Below are 16,564 nucleotides of genomic sequence, written 5' to 3'. Positions count from 1 at the left end.
TGGTAAAATATGGATACCAACAAAGCTTGTTCTGGGGCAGAAGAGCTACTTTGACTTCTTCAGACAACATAGGAGCTGTAGGAAGGAAGAATCTGTACATAAATGAATTCCATGAGACCTTGTGCAAAGCCCATATCTGATCAGTGATATAGTTATGTTTCAGCTTTATCCTGTTGCAGGGGGATGGCCTAGTGATTCATCATCTACGTGGCAGCTGGGCTGCCTGAGTCAGTGGTCAACATGGGGGTACCTGACCTACAATACTGGCTTATTCTCAAGTCAACAAGGTAAGCCCAGGGTTCCCTACAGACAGACACAAGAATAGTGGGAACAGGCCCACACCCCCACACATATGGAGTGCTGACTTTTTGTGGTCAATATTTCTTTGTAACTCGGTGAGTGAGAACATGGTCTATTAGTGGGTTGTGGTTGTGGACGCAGCCCACTCTTGTCTCGGGAATCCTGTGCTCTGGCTTAGGAAGGAAAATTACTATGACAAATGTGAAGACAGGTTAAGAGAAGAGATGCAGGATGGGATAATCTTGAGTACATCCTTCCTTACAAAGATAATAGTTCGCTTAGGTCAGAGCACCTATATACTGTCACGTGCCCAGTACTTTCCTATGCACTTAGTGTGTAATGACACACTCAATTCTCAAAGCAACTGCTATGGTTCAAAGGCATTCCTCAGATTACTGGAAACTGGTACCTAGTGAAGCAGCTGGAACCTCTGGGAAGTGACTAAGTCATGAGAACTCTGCCTCAACCAAAAGGTCAATCTTAGGAACTAATGGATGTTACGGGAGATGCTTTGTAAAGATATCAAACTTGCCTTAGGATGCTTGCTCTCTGGTGTTGTACAATGGCCTCCATCATCAGATGAACACAGTTATCTAACAGTGCACGCTCTTGGATTTCTAAACTATGAGCCAAATAAACTGTGCTATATAATCACCTAGTCTCAGGTAGTTCAGAAATAGAAACAGAAAATGGAGTAAGATAACAACCTAGAAGGATTCTTGTTATACAAGAAACTGATACTTGGTGCCTTTTCTTCAATAATTCAACTCAAACAACATGATTCCAGAGCAATGGTATCTGGTAAATGTACAATTGTCATCACAAGAGGTGGGGACCTGCTCGGTTTGACAATTTCCATGATGTAAATACCCTACCACTGCCAATTCAAGCTATAGATGTAAAATTAAAAGACTCAGAGATAGGCAATGGCCCATCATCCTTTAGAAGTCCCATCATGTACATATGCTCCTCCTAATGTCAAGGACATTGGTAACAGTAAAATATAGTAAATATTTAGAAATGGGTGAGTTTCATGTGTTTACATTTATTTTATTTTAACTATGAGTTGTAAAATTTAATTTTTAATGACAAATAGCCATCTCCTAATTCTTTTGGGAATTGGTTTTCAAAAGGTGGTACACACTGCCCATAACCAACTGAGGGTTACCACATTATACAAAACATTGAGATAAAAGAAGGTATCACTGCCACTTTAACACCCTGAGTAAATTTCACTTGGAAGACTGATCCTATCGCACGTACAATACCAGATTCAAGATCATTGGAAAAAATTTTTAATAAATGTCTTATTCATTTTATTGGGTATTTTCTGTACTTACATTTTGGATGTTATCTGCAATTCCCTCCCCCGCCCCCTTCTATTGCCTCCATGAGTGTGCTCCCTCTCCCAACCACCCTCTCCCACCTCAGCACCTTTGCATTCCCCTACATTAGGAAAGTGAGCCTTTGCTGGATCAAAGGCCTCTCCTCCCATTGATGCCAGAAAATACTATCCTTTGCAGCATATGCACCTGGAGCCATGGGTCTCTCTGTGCAAACTTATTGGTTGGTGTTTTAGTTCCTGGGAGCTGTGGTAGGTTTGGTTAGTTGATCATTTTGTTCTTCTCATGGGTGTGCAGACCCTTTCAGCTCCTTCAGTCCTTTCTCTAGCTCCTCCACTGGGGTCCTTCTGCTCAGTCTGATGGTTAGCTGCAAGCATCCTTCTCTGTATCAGTATGGCTCTGGCAGAGCCTCTGAGGAGACATCCATATCAGGTTCCTGCAAGTAAGCACTACTTGGCATCAGAAATAGTGCTTAGGTTTAGTGGCTGCATATGGAATGGATCCCCAAGTGAGACAGTTTCTGGATAAACTTTTCTCTAATCCCTGCTCCTTTATTTGTCCCTTTATTTCCTCTCATGAGCATTTTATTCTCCCTTCTAAGAAGGACTGAGGCATCCATCTTCTGGCCTTTCTTCTCTTTGAGCTTCATAATTTCTGTGAATTGTTTTTTGGGTATTCTGAGCATTTAGGGCTGGTGTCTGCTACAGATCAACTATGATAAAAACTACATAGTATTGGTACAGAGACAGGCAGGTAAATCAATGGAATAGAATCAAAGACTCAGAAATGAAGCCACACACCTATGGCCACTTAATCTTTGACAAAGGAGCTAAAAACATTCAATGAGGAAAAAAAAAAAAAAAAAACAGCCTCTTCAACAAACAAATGGTGCTGGTTCAACTGGAAGTCATGCAGAAGAATGCAAATAGATCTTTTCTTATCTCCTTGTACAAAGTTCAAGTCCAAGTGGATCAAAGATCTCCACATAAAACCAGGGACACTGAAACTAATAGAACAGAAAGTGGCAAAGAGCTTAGAACACGTAGGCACAGGGGAAATTTTCCTAAACAGAACTCCAGTGGCTTATGCTCTAAAATCAAGAATCAACAAATGGGACCTCATGAAATTGCAAAGGTTCTGTAAGGCAAAGAACACTGTCAAGAGGACAAAACAGCAACCAAAGATTGGGAAAAATCTTTACCAATCCTTCATCTGATAGAGGGCTAGTATCCAACATAAACAAAGCACTAAAGAAGTTAGACTCTAGAGAATCAAATAATCCTATTTTAAAATGGGGTAAAGAGCTAAACAAAGAATTGTCAACTGAGGAATCTCGAATGGCTGAGAAGCACCTAAGGAAATGCTCAGCATCCCTGGTCATCAGAGAAATACAAATCAAAACAACCCTGAGAGTCCATCTTGTTTACATTTCTATTGCTGTGGTAAAATAATATTATCTAAAGCAGCTGGTAGAGGAAAGGGTTTATTCACTTCTACTTCCAGGTGAGAATCCATCACTGAAGGAAATCAAGACAGAAATACAGGACATAAAAAAATGCTTCTTACTGGCTTGCTCTCATGGCTTTCTCAGCTTCCCAAGGAGGTACCCACAGTGGACTGGCAATGCCCACATCAAGGATAAGAAAATATCCCACAGGTTTGCCTGAAAGCCAGTCTCATAGAGGTGTTTGCCCAGTTGTAGTTTCCTCTTCTCAGACAACTCTACCTTATGCCTGGTTAAAGACAACAACAAAAATTAGCCAGCACAACAGACAGAACTTTCTAAAGATGTTTTTCATGTATCTGACCTGGCTTATGGAAAAAGTTCCTAAGCACAATGGCATCAACAATGTGGTTCTCTCATAACAGTAACAAGCATGGCACGATAACCTCGAAGGCTGCAGTGGTGGCACTCATACCTTGGCAGTAATTATCAACTCATTAATTGTATTTAAGACTCACTCAGTAAGAGGAAAATCATGCCTGATACTGGAAACCTAAGCAGCTACCCAGGACTGGTGAAGGCATGGATCTTGGAGAAGAACCTACAACTACCATTTTTCTAATCCAACATAGTCAATAACTCTATTCTAATCACACAAATACATGTGGTCCTCACCCCAAATCAAGGACACTTAGTTTTACAAAAGATGGAAATAGAAAGCCACAACCAATCAAAATGCAGAGATACTGAGTCCAGTCCCAAAGGATACATCTGTAGTACAACTCCCACATCTAAGGCTCAGGGATCATTGCAGAAGGACTGAAAAAAGATTTTAAGGACCAGATGAACACAGAATTTGATGTGAAATTGAGTCTCCTTGGGAAGTCAGGAGCCATATCCATAAACTTTCACCAACGTGGCTACACAAACATGAGATGAACAAGGATGATACCGATTGACATGCTAACATGGATAAGGGAACACTCACTAGGCCCCAGTACTACACAAAGAGCTACAGGCAACTAAGAAATGCTGCAAGTGGGGGAAATGGTCTTCCTCAAGGAAGAGAACAGCAATTGGTTATCCAATATAAAATAGATAATATTTTAGTCAATATAGAATGATCAGCCAAGCAATGTCTATAAAAGGGTTTGGAGAGGAACTTGGAGGAAGGGTTAGGGTTAGGATTAGAGTTAGGATTATGAAAGGGAAGGGGGAAATGATGTAATTATAATTTTAAGGAATAATAACATTTATGAGCAATAGGTATTATTGTGGTATCTCTCTAGATGCATCCTCTGATCATGTTTAATCCATCTGTTATTTTTTATTTTCCTACCATATAGTCCTCTCCCCTTTTTGCTTTCTCGCTTTACTCATTTATTCTGCCAAGACCCTCTCTTCTCACTCCTTTCCCTGACCTCCTGAAGTCTCCTGAGACTGTTCCCTATTTCATTTCATACCTCAGACTCAGAACAAAAGTGAACCAGTAGGAAGTGAAGCCTGCCTGTTTTCATTGGGAGTATTTGCTTTTTGAGCACACTGCCTACTCATCCTGAAAATGACGGGATTAAAGTTTGTTCAGAAATCTTGGAGATGGGAAACAAGTAGAACTAGGATGAAAAAAAAATCTCATTATGAATTGCCTAAAATTCTGAAAAATCTCAGAAAACCAAATCAACTTTAAAAATCAATTGTATTTCTACTAACAGTCTAAACTTGAAAAGCTAAGTTTATTTATTATGACATCCAAAAATAAAATACTTAAGGATAAATGAACTATAAAACTTAAATACCCTAAAAAGCTATCAAAAACAGTTGAAATCAATTAAAGAAGATCTAAAAACTAGGAAGATATTCCATGTTCATCAATAAGGAGACTGAAAATTTACTAAGGCAGCAAACTTCCTAAATTGATCTACATAATCTACAATCTCAATATAAACTCTATCAAGTCTCTTTATTTTAAGTGAAATTGACATGCTAATTCTAAAATATATATATAGGAAATAAGAGATCTAAAATAGCTAGAATCTTGAATTTTAGAAAGTAAGGACTTATTCCTTCCTATTTCAAAAATCACTTCGAAGCAACAGGAACTGGGACAGTATGAAGCCAGATACAATGATATGTACCTGTAATCTTAAGCACTCAGGAGGTAGAGGCAGAAATATTAGGAGTTCAAGACCAACATTGACTCCATCATGTATTCAAGGCCAGTCTTGGTTACATGAGATCCTTCTCCCCCAAAACGATAAAACTTACATAAAGAAATAAACTTTTCTGCTGCTTGGCATATTCAGGTACATAGTCAATGTTCTATTGATGGGCCCTGGAGGTTCACTTTCCCACAAATGACTTTCTAATCTATTTGACCAAGACATGTGATGGAGGAGCCTGTGGCAGGGGTGCAAGTCTTATAAGAGAGAAAATAAGCAAGGAGATCAGTAAATGAAAACACACTAAAGGAAAGGTACCTAAGCTCAAACTATCAATCCCATACCAACAGAAACCCTTCTATTCTCTGATTCCTACTCACTAAAGAAAGTCAAGTCAGCCCATAGTTTGTACTACCCACAATGCCCCTAGAAGCTAGTTTTGAAAGTCTAAACTCAGGTAAGATGGTTCAGCAGATAGAGGCATTTACATCCAAAGTTGACTATATGAATTCAAACACTAAAACGCATGTGGTAAAATCTGACCTCTAACCATGATGCATGCGTGACATATAAGCATGCACAAAGATAGATAGATAGATATGGATACATATTTGTTAGGAATATAATTATATGTTTATACATGCATTTATATGCATACACACAGGTACATAATACATATGCACACACACTATATACATATATACATATATATATATACATATATATACAGGTGTATAAGTGAAAATTATTTCATAAATCTAAACTCAGGGATAAACAGTTGCCTCAACAGTTAAAAGTTCTTCCATCTCTTGCAAAAGCCTTGATCAGTTCAGTTCTCAACATCCAAGCCAGGTGGCTCCCAATTGCCTTGAATTCCAATTCTAGGAGGATCTGTTGCCTCTGGCCTCCAGGAGCATCTGTTCACTTGGGCACAGGCACTCTATACAAATGTATCACATAAATTAAAAGCTAAGGGAATTGAAAAAATGACTCAATGGTTAAAAACATCGCTGCTTTTCTAGAAGACCCAGGTATGAATTCCAGCACCTAAATAATAACTCATAACTCCTGTCCTAGGGCAGCCAATGAACACCAATCACGCACATAGGGCACATATATACATGCAGTCCAAAAATCTCATACACATAAAATAAACTAAAGATAAATACTAAAATAATAAGTTCTAAACTCTAGGAATCCAGCTTTCACGTTCATGCTTTTAAATTGATATAGTTTGCCTCAGTGTGGTTATATGAATGAGAATGGCCCCCGAATACAAATGAAAATGATCCCCTTAAATAAATGATAATAGCACCCTTATATGCATGAAAATGGTGCCCACAGGCTCATATATTTGAATGTTTGACTCCCAGTTGATAACCTGTTTAGGATGAAATATGGCCTTTTTGAAGGAGGTGTGTTATTGGGGGTGAGATTTGAGGTTTCAAAAGTCCACACCACACCTCTCTCTCTCTCCCTCCCTACCTCCCTCCTTCCCATGCCTCCCTCCATCCCTTCATCCCTCTTTCTGTCAGCAACTGTGAAGACCATGTAAGCTCTCAGCTACTGCTCCAGCACCATGCCTGCCTGCTACCACGATCCCACCTTGATGATCACAGACTCCCCCTCTGAAGCTGTAAGTAAACCCCCAATCAATCAAATATGCCTTCATATATAAGCTGCCTTGGTCATGGAATTTCATCATAGTAACCCTAAGCCACCATGAATATAAATGTGACCAACAGTGGTTTAAATGACAAGAAGAGTTATTACTTCCTAGACCATCCATAGAGGTATGTGGGTCCAAAGCAAGAATAGCAGCTCCACCAGGTCCTTCTTCACAGTCACAACATGGCTGCAACACTGGAGGCATTACACCATCACACAACAGTATACAAAACATTTTTTAAAGAAGAAAAGTTGGCTTTTTCCTTTCATACTTCCACATCTCAGGCAGGAAATGCCTTTCCCCAAGGCTCCCAACAGTCTTGATCTTATGATTTCTTATACAAAACTTACAAAGGCGAATAGGAAGGGAGATTGGCCCTGCATACAAACTGTTGTCTGGCCAGGCTTCAGAAAAATCTCTACCTAGTAGAGAACGCTTTCAGGTTAGTGCTGAATCTGTCAGCGTCCACCATGTTCACAAGAGAATAGCTGTGGGGAAGAAGGCTCCCTGAACTGTGTTCCAGTGTTTAGCTAATGCTTGGCCTTCTACTCTCAGGGATCCTCTTTGTTACATTGTCCCATCTTGGTTCACACACACAGGCTTCCTTTCTTGACATGTTTGGGTCCTTTCTCTCACTTCTAGTGCCTCCCCTTACATGTCTCTTTTCTGTTACTATAATAAAATACCTGAGACTGGAGACTTTACGAAGAGAGGTTTATTTAGCCTCGCTTGGTATCTTATGGTAAAATAGCTTATCCCATGAGAATTCCTTCTAAGAGCTGTGTCTCAATGAGCTAGTTACTTCCCACTGAGCCTCGCTCCTAAAGGTTCTGCATAAGAGCTCTAGCATAAGAGCATGGGAAGGGTCACCCACAACTGAAGTACAGTGCCCCTCCAGCCCCTCTAGCCTGTATCTCCCTCCTTTGATCATCCATGACGTTGGGGCCAGGAGCCCTGAATAAGACCAGGGGTACAACCCCTAACCCAACACTTAAATCCAAAGCCACCTGGACAATTGCTTAATCCCAATGACTTGGTTTCCTGTCTACAAAATGGAAATGATGATGCCCCTCACATTGTTATGAGTGGATGATCATAAAGTGACCTGCTTCAAGCCCTCACAGATATCCATCATTGCTCTGACTTTACAGTTAGAAACAGTAACCAAAATGCACAGAAGCCCAAAAAGTAAGTTAGCCTTGTTTTTAGTCCTGATTAATATTGATTTAGAGATGTCTTCCCTGTCCCTACCTTTAAGGATTCACTCAATCACTCACTCACTGGATACTCATTCCTGTTTCTTCACTCATGGTAGCCCCAGTCTGGAATAGGGGATACACTGGGTGTGGTTGTTTGGAGGAGAATGGTCTCCATAGGCTTTTCTATCTAAGTACTTGGTCCCTAGTTGGTTGGGAGTGTTCAGAAAGGATTAGAAGGTATGACCTTATTGAAGGAGTTGGGTCACTGAGGATGAACATTGAGGTTTTAAAATCCAGCATTATTCCCAATCTCTCTGTGTGTCTCTGTGTCTCTCTCTGTCTCTGTCTCTGTCTCTCTCTCTCTGTCTTTCTGTCTCTCTGTCTCTCTCTATGTCTGTTTCTCTATCTCTCTCTGTGACTCTCTAACTCTCTGTCTCTTTATCTCTCTCTGTGTCTCTGTCTCTCTGCCTCTCTCTCTGACTGGAATGTAAGCTTTCATATATTACTCTAGTGCTGCATCTATCTGCCAGCTATCATGACCTTACCATGCTGATTGTGACCTCTAACCCGGTAGAACTATGAGTCCCAATAAACATTTACTCTAAGTTGCCTTAATTACAGTGTCTTAGCCCAGCAGTAGAAAAATAACTAAGTTACTGAACCATAGGCGCTGGAGATGAAACAAGACACCCCTTTCCTTGCTGGGCTGCTAAAGCCTACTCAGAATTAGGGTGTGCTGATGGTCTGTGATTGTGCACTGTGATGACATATGAAACTCCAAACAAGGGATCCCCAGTACAGGCTGCCATCCACAAAGCTGGTGCCAAGTTCTTCTAGGGGCACACCACACCTGTGGGAGGCAGCAAATGGGATTTTCATCTCCCCACTCACTGCCAGGGCCTCCATATATATACACACACACCTCCATATATATATATATATATGGAGGTGTGTGTGTATATATGCCCCAAGTCAGAGTCAGAGAGGGAGCTAAAGGAAATATAGAGAAATGGGGCCTTGCAGGTCAAAATTGAGAGCTCCTGGCCTCTTCCCTGTGGCTAACAGAGCTTTCTGGCTGGTTCTACAGCAGGCATCACAGTCTCCCCTCCCTTGCTCCTGAACACTATGAATATTAAAATAGTTATCAGTAAGAAAATGTTTAAAATCCCCAAAGTGCAGCATCTGTGGAAGGAGAGAGTGTTCCCTGTGTCACTTCCAAGGTAGAGCAGATGAAGGGGGCAGAGGCTGTAGGCTGTGGGCTCCAGCCAGCGTGCAGCTGGGCTGTGCTTGGCCTGTACTCTGTGGGCTGTGCTTGTTGTTTTTTTTAATGCACATTTGCCGCCAGAATGTTTAAACCAGAAAATTTCACATTTAAAAAAAAAATCTAGATATTGGTACTGAAAATGAGAAGAATAGCAACAATTAACCTCAGTTGAAAAGCTCCTGCCCCTCACCCAGGACTGAGAGGCCCAGCCACCAACAGACAGCATCTTCTATCTCTGTCTCTCTGCATCTCTGTCTCTTTGTCTCTCTGTCTCTTTGTCTCTCTGTCTCTTTGTCTCTCTGTGTGTATGTTTCTGTTTGTCTCTGTCTGTCTGTCTCTCTGTCTCTGTCTCTGTCTCTCTCTCCCCCTCCCTCCCTTCCTCCCTCCCTCATCCCATGTGTGTGTGTATTGTGTGTGTCTGTCTGCTTGTGTCTCTGTCTTTCTTTGTTTATGTATGTTGTATGTCTGCCTGTGTGTTTCTCTGTCTTTCTCTGTGTGTATATGTTGTATGTATATGTCTCTGTGTGTGTCTGTCTCTCTCTTTCTCTGTGTGTTTATGTATGTGTCTGTGTTTGTGTGTATATGTCCTATGTCTGTCTGTCTCTGTATGTGTCTATTTTCTATTTATTCATCAAGCCTTCTTTTGTGTGACAAATATTTATTGGATTACTACTCTAAATTAGGCATTCAGCAAACAAAATAAATGAAGCAGATAATAAAAGTAAAGAATAAAAGAAAAATATGATTTTCAAATGTTGACCAATACCATGCAAGAAATAAAACGTCAATGGGATTTCAAAGGGGACTTGGGGGGTCAGGGTACTGGAGCTCAGGTCCCCCACAAGGGGCTCAGGAAAGTGACTTCACTGGGTTATTTGGAATTAAAAGTCTGGAATTCAAACACAATGCCACCAAGTGTCTGGTGGGCACCACTACAACAGTTTTGTTAGGTACCTAAGATAGATAGAGGGAGTTTGTGGGAGACAGTCTCCCACAAGCAGGTGGGACCCAAACATCCCTACCACCACCCACCAGTGCCACACTTCATCTCTGTTTTCAAAGCCTTGTAATTATCCTCTATAAATACAGCCTCCGCAGACAGAGAGCAGGCTCGGGCAGGAGGATTTAACCCTTAGATGGGTCTCCCCAGCACTTTCCATGCCAATTTCTCCTGCCTCCTCATTCTTCTTCCTCCCTACTCTACCATTCCCACCTACCCCTAACAGCAGTTAAGTCAATGTTTGACCTTTACAGACAGCTGCCCCATTGCAACCTGGGAGGGATTCCTGGAGAAAATGAATAGAAATCTATTATTTGATAGCATTTATTCTACAAGTTTTATCTTTTGATGTCAGCACTCCTGCCAACCCAGCAGGGGATCATAGGACAGCCATCGATGCTGAGATCATCAACACAATTGTCTCTAATGTCATTCCTGCTAGGTGCTGCAGGCCCGGGATTGTTACATAAGGATAGCCAACATTTGTTTATATAAAAGCCAAGCTTAGGTTTCCAGCTTCCCCAGTGGTGAGCAACCACCTCCCTGGCTTACAAGTCTTCTCTTGATTCCCAGAATGGCATAGCTACCTCCCATCTCAAAATACTTCTGCACCCACTAACTAGACAAGGCCCCTCATTTCTAGTTAAGGAAGCTCTACCTGGTACATCAGCCTATATCAAATTCCCTTAGACAGATTTGTGTGTCTTATGCATGGCAGGATTTTTATTATGTACCCACTCCTCAATATACTGTAAATCTATGTGTCTATTATAACCCTCTACCAAACCCTATACCAATGGAAAGATGGATGGATAGATGGATGGATAGATGGATGGATGGATGGATGGATGGACGGACGGACGGACGGATGGATGGATGGATGGATGGACAGATGATTGTGTGAGCAAGTAAATGAATATTTATGCATAATGTTTGCTCTACAAGCTGTTCAGGACTATACTACTTCTCTAAAATATAAGTGCATGGAATCCAAGGTGGGTCTGCCTTGCTAAATAAACACTGTGAAGTACCTTGCCTGGTACCTGGAATATGCTTTGCACTCAGTGGATGCTTAGGGAACGAGTCAAAGGAATAATTGCTTTTGCTGCCAGAAAACTTATTTAGGATGAGCCCAGAAATGGGCTTTTCAGCAACCCTGCAACACAGTTCAGAGCTGCTTTTCAGAAACACAACCACAATAACACAACAAAGCAAGCTGTAAAGCTGGTATTTTAAAAATCCACCCAGAGCTAAAGAGATGGTTAGGTGGTTAAGAGCATTGACTGCTCTTCCAGAGGTCCTGAGTTCAACTCCCAGCAACCACGTGGTGTCTCACGACCATCTGTAATGGGATCTGATGCCTGCTTCTGGTGTGTTTGAAGCCAGCAACAATGTACTCATACATTAGATAGATAGATAGATAGATAGATAGATAGATAGATAGATAGATAGATAGATCTTTACAAAACACCCCACCAAATTAATTTTAAGCATTAATAATAAGACAACCGGTGGTAACTGAGTATGGACTGAATGAGAGACATGAGTCCCTGGAGAAGACACTGTGGTAGACTGAGATAGAGGACTAGTGCCCATCAGAAGTCTTCCAAGTCAAAACAGGCTAGCCAGTCATCATATTTTTTAATTTTAAAGGTCTTTTCTTGTATATTATGGTTTCTGATTCCATGTTTTCATGGGATCTCTGTGTGTGAAAGAAGTGTGGGAGTCTCTGTGTGTTTTTCTTATGCTTTTTCTTTTTTGACTCTTTTTTTTTTCTGATTGATTATTTGCTTTGTCCTATTCTGGTTCATTTGTCTGCTTGCTTTTATTGCCTATTTGTTTTCTAATAAAAGTGGGGGGAAAAGGGATGTGAATTTGGGTGGATGGGTAGATAGAAGAGACTCTGGGAGAGTGTGATCAAGAATATATGACATGAAAAAATCTATTTTAATAAAATTAAAATTACCAAAACAAAGGATGCTACAGGAAAACACAAAGTCAGTATCTGGTGGGAGCATTTACTATAACTCAATACCTATCAGATGTTATCACGTGTAAAGAATCTGATACAGGGCTGGTCTGTGGGCTATAAGATAGAGTGGAGATGGTCCTAGTTTCCTTGGAAATTTTACTCTAGCTAAAGAATAAGTAGATTAAGGTCAATTCAGAAGACCATCACCAAGAATCAAAGGACCACAAGAAGCCAGCTTGAGACAGAGTGGCCAGGTGAGATGACAGTAGGTTGGCTATCCAAAAGCCAGGGGTAGGGAACAAGACAGGACTCGCAAGGACCTGGGATAAGATGCTCATACAAAAATCCTGCTCAACTCAAACCAATGAAGCAATTTAAGGAACAAAAAGATCATTACAGCTGGACCACAGAAAACATGCTCCAAAGATGAAGGCACAATTGCCTATTGATCATCCCTGGGCCAGGCATGAAGGAACATGACTGTAATGCTAGCTATTTAGAAGTCTGAGGCAGCAAAAGTGTGAGTTCAAGCCCAGCTTAATTACACAGCAAGGTAATGCTTCTTAAAGCCTTCATGATTCCTGTTATAGACTTGACGCTTGTGTCCTTCTCCCGCAGATGTATAGACTGAAGCTCTAACCCCTACCGTGCCTGTATCTGAAGATGGGACTGACAAAGTAGTTATGGTTAAATAGGATGGTTAAGAGTATGCCCCTGCTGCAACAGCATTAGTAACCTTATAAGGGGCAGTCTGCCAGAGAGTATACATCTTTCGGCCCTAGCCTTGCTGTGCTGTCAAGTCATGTGGGTTCACAGGGAGCTAACAGGCCCTACAATGCAAGAAGAGGGGCCTCAGAATTAAAACTACCTGTGCAGACACCCTGATCTTGCAGATCTTGCAGATCTTGCCGTTGTAGCCCGTGGAACTATGAGGCATTTTTACATACAGCATCCAAACTACACTAGTTTCCTAGGGCAGTCTAAACACAAAAAGACAAAACTAAAAGTGATTTTAAAATTTTTTTATCAACTTGGGGGAATGATACAGATCATAACCTTACTATTGCTATTAGACCACTCGTGGTCTTCATTTATCTACCTGTATGTGAATAAGTCTATGTTTCTCTGGTGAAATATAAAATGTTCTTTTGTCCATAGTATGAAAATATTAAGATATATTGGTCTATAACTGGATTGGGTTTTTTGTTTGTTTGTTTGTTTGTCTGTTTTGTGGAGGATTTTTGTTTTTTATTTTTTGCTTTGTTGTTGTTTTGTTTTGTTTTGTTTTTTGTTTTGCTTTTTTGAGACAGAGTTTCTCTTGTGCTGCTGCAGCTCTGGCTGTCCTGGAACCCACTCTGTAGACCAAGCTAGCCTTGAATCTACCTGCCTCTGCATCTAGAGTGCTGGGATTTAAGGCCTGTGCCACCAATGCCCAGCCTGAGTTATCTTTTTAGAACCCAAAAGAACCCTGAACTTCTAAACATATCTATCACAAAGATCTTGGCTAATGAACCAGTATCCCTTTAAAACTTCAATCATAGAGGGGTCCCTGGTTCCCTATGTGTGGTGACTTGAATGAAAATGGTCCCCGTAGACTCCAGAGGAATGGCATTATTAGGAATTGTACTACTCCTTTTTGGAGTAGGTGTGATCTTGTTGGAAGAAGTACGTCACTTGAGGTGGGCTCTGAGGTATCAGATGCTCAACCCAGGACCAGTATAGAAGTCTCTTCCTTCCTTCTGTCTGCCAATGAAGATGTAGAACTCTCAGACACTTTTCCAGCACCATGTCTACCTGAGTTCTGGCATTCTTCCCTCCATGATGATAATGAATTAAACCTCTGGATTGTAAGTCAGCCCCAATTAAATGTTTTCATTTATAAGAGTTCCTGTAGTCATGGTGGCTCTTCATAGCCATAAAACCCTGGGAAAGACACTTTAAAAAATGCAAGTTGAAGAGAGCTAGATGGGAATAACCCTTCCTCATCACAAAGCCCTCAAATTGCTCGCCACTGCACAGGATGGGGTGGAGCAGAACACAGTGTTCCCAAGTTTACTAGACAAGGAAGGAAAGTCACCTCCCTGGACTACGTTTTAAGGACATGACTTCCAGAAGAGCTAAATGTACAAGACTTTGGAACTATTCTCTCCTTCATCTCCCTGAGGACACCCATGACTCTTCATAAGATTCACAGGCAAAATTGAATGTTCTTTGATTTTGGAAAGTATAGCCTCAGAATAAAGAAATTTAGAGGTATTCCTGTCAGAAGAGTCAAGAAGCTTGTTAGCTCAGGCCAATCCTCCCTACATCTTCCAGGCCTGGACAGCAGGCTGGGGACAGAAGCACAAACACTCTCCAGCCACTGTCCCAGGATAAACATTACTTTCTTACCCCAAATCCACAACCCAAGTCTAGCCATAATACACACTTCAGACAAAACCCAGTCAAGATATCTTCTACAAAATGACTGACTGGCTTGTTAGTCTTCAAAGCTTTCAAACCAAAAACAAGGTCATGGAAAACAAGAAATTGCCATGCCCAAGTGGAGCTTACATGGAATGTGATCATCTACATGGCATATTACACTAGAAAAAGAAAGAATGGGTAAGGATTACATTACATAAACCTATAGTACCATAGTGCTGATTCTAGTAAAAACAGTATGCCTTGGTGTATTTGGGCTGCTATAACTAAATGTGTATACTGGGTATTTTATAAATGTTGTGCATCAGTTTCCTCTAAACTGAAACATTCTTTCCTTTAGGGAGGAAGGAAACTCATAAGATTCAGGAAGTGAACAGAATTTACCAGGCTAAGATCATACAAGCAATAAACATTTGGCTGGCAAGAGGTTCGTCAGTGGGGCTGTCTATAAAGTGGGCAGATAACTCTAGAGTGAGTTATCAGCTATGCTGGGGTAGGCTTCTCAGTGACACAGCCACCTTTAGTCACCCACAACTCTGTAAGTCATTCTGGTATACTCATTATTCACCAAGCTAGACATGGGTGAGTAGTTTTCTTAAACTGTTACCAATACCCTTAATGGGGTTATCAATACCCTTAACTGGGTTAATATTTTGATTCATATAACTCTAAAAAAATGAGAAAAGTGAACAGCATAAATTTACTCTCTCATATCTGGAGGCTGGAAGTCTAAGCTCTAGAAACAGGTGGATTTAATAGTTAACATTTAACAACATTGAACATATGGGGACCCATTTCCTACTGCGTCTTCGCTTGGTAGAAAAGGAGAAGACAGTTCCCTGAGCCAGTTTTATAAAACTAATAATCTTATTCATGTTCTAATCAATCACCAAAGGTCCCACATACTAAAACCACACCACAGATAAGTTTTCTGTGAAATATATATTTATGTTCCAGATACAATAGGATTGATGTGCATATGAACTCACAGAGCCTAGCAGCATGCATAATGCAAAGGTTCAAGCCAGATGGAGTCCTGGCACTGAGGGAGGGGAGTGGACAGCATTCCCATTTCTAACCAAGAAGCTATTTGCAAGTGATACTTGATAGCGAAGGGGAAATCAGTTTTCTCCAATGGAGTGTCACAAGGTATATCAGCCACATTCCAGGGCAGACTCCTTGTCCAGGAGTGATTGACTAACACAAAATAAATTTCATAAGGGGTGTGTGTGTGTGTGTGTGTGTGTTGGTTTTTTATTTGTTTGTTTGATTTTTTTTTTTGTCTTTGTATTTACGGGTTTCATTTGTTGCTGCTGCTCCTGCTGCTGCTTGGGGTTGTTTTGGTTTCTTTTGAAAGAGAGAGAACATGAAGTTGGGTGGGAAGGAAGGTGTAAAGGGTCAGGAAGAAGTTGGGGAAGAGAAGAAACAAAATCAAAATATATCATATTGAAAAAAGTTTCATTTAAAACAATCTATTCTATAAATAATACACTTTAAAGGTTGAATGTAGGAGTCTTACAAGTCATCCCTAAAACAGTGAGGCAGGAATTGCTCTGTGGCAGCTGGATCTGTCCATGGTCTCCCTCACTCTGAATCAACTTTTTCACATCAAACAACTATGACCCTTTTCTCCTCCAAAACATGAGTTCTGCCTTCCAAAACATGTAAGTCATCTCTAAAGTCTAGACCATCTCCTCTAATCTAGCCTCAGCTGTTTCAGAGTCATGCCTCAGCAAAGCAAAAGTACCTGCACACACCCTGAAGACCCATTCTTCTTCAGCCCCAGGGAC

General features: G+C 40.9%; 1 pseudogene across 1 annotated transcript in view; it reads left to right on the top strand.

Annotated features, from left to right (window-relative positions):
• The first annotated feature begins 240 nt into the window (after positions 1-240).
• The window catches only part of LOC308417701 (ligand-dependent nuclear receptor-interacting factor 1-like), a 33,573-nt pseudogene continuing 17,249 nt past the window's right edge, over positions 241-16,564 (top strand). The window contains exon 1 of the transcript in view: positions 241-287. The product of the transcript in view is annotated as a ligand-dependent nuclear receptor-interacting factor 1-like (transcript). The remainder of the gene's footprint in view (positions 288-16,564) is intronic.

The sequence above is a fragment of the Micromys minutus genome, assembly GCF_963924665.1.
Source record: "Micromys minutus genome assembly, chromosome: 1".
NCBI lineage: Eukaryota > Metazoa > Chordata > Mammalia > Rodentia > Muridae > Micromys > Micromys minutus.
The sequence above is the reverse complement of the archived record's forward strand: the minus strand, read 5'-3'. Positions and strand labels throughout refer to the sequence as shown.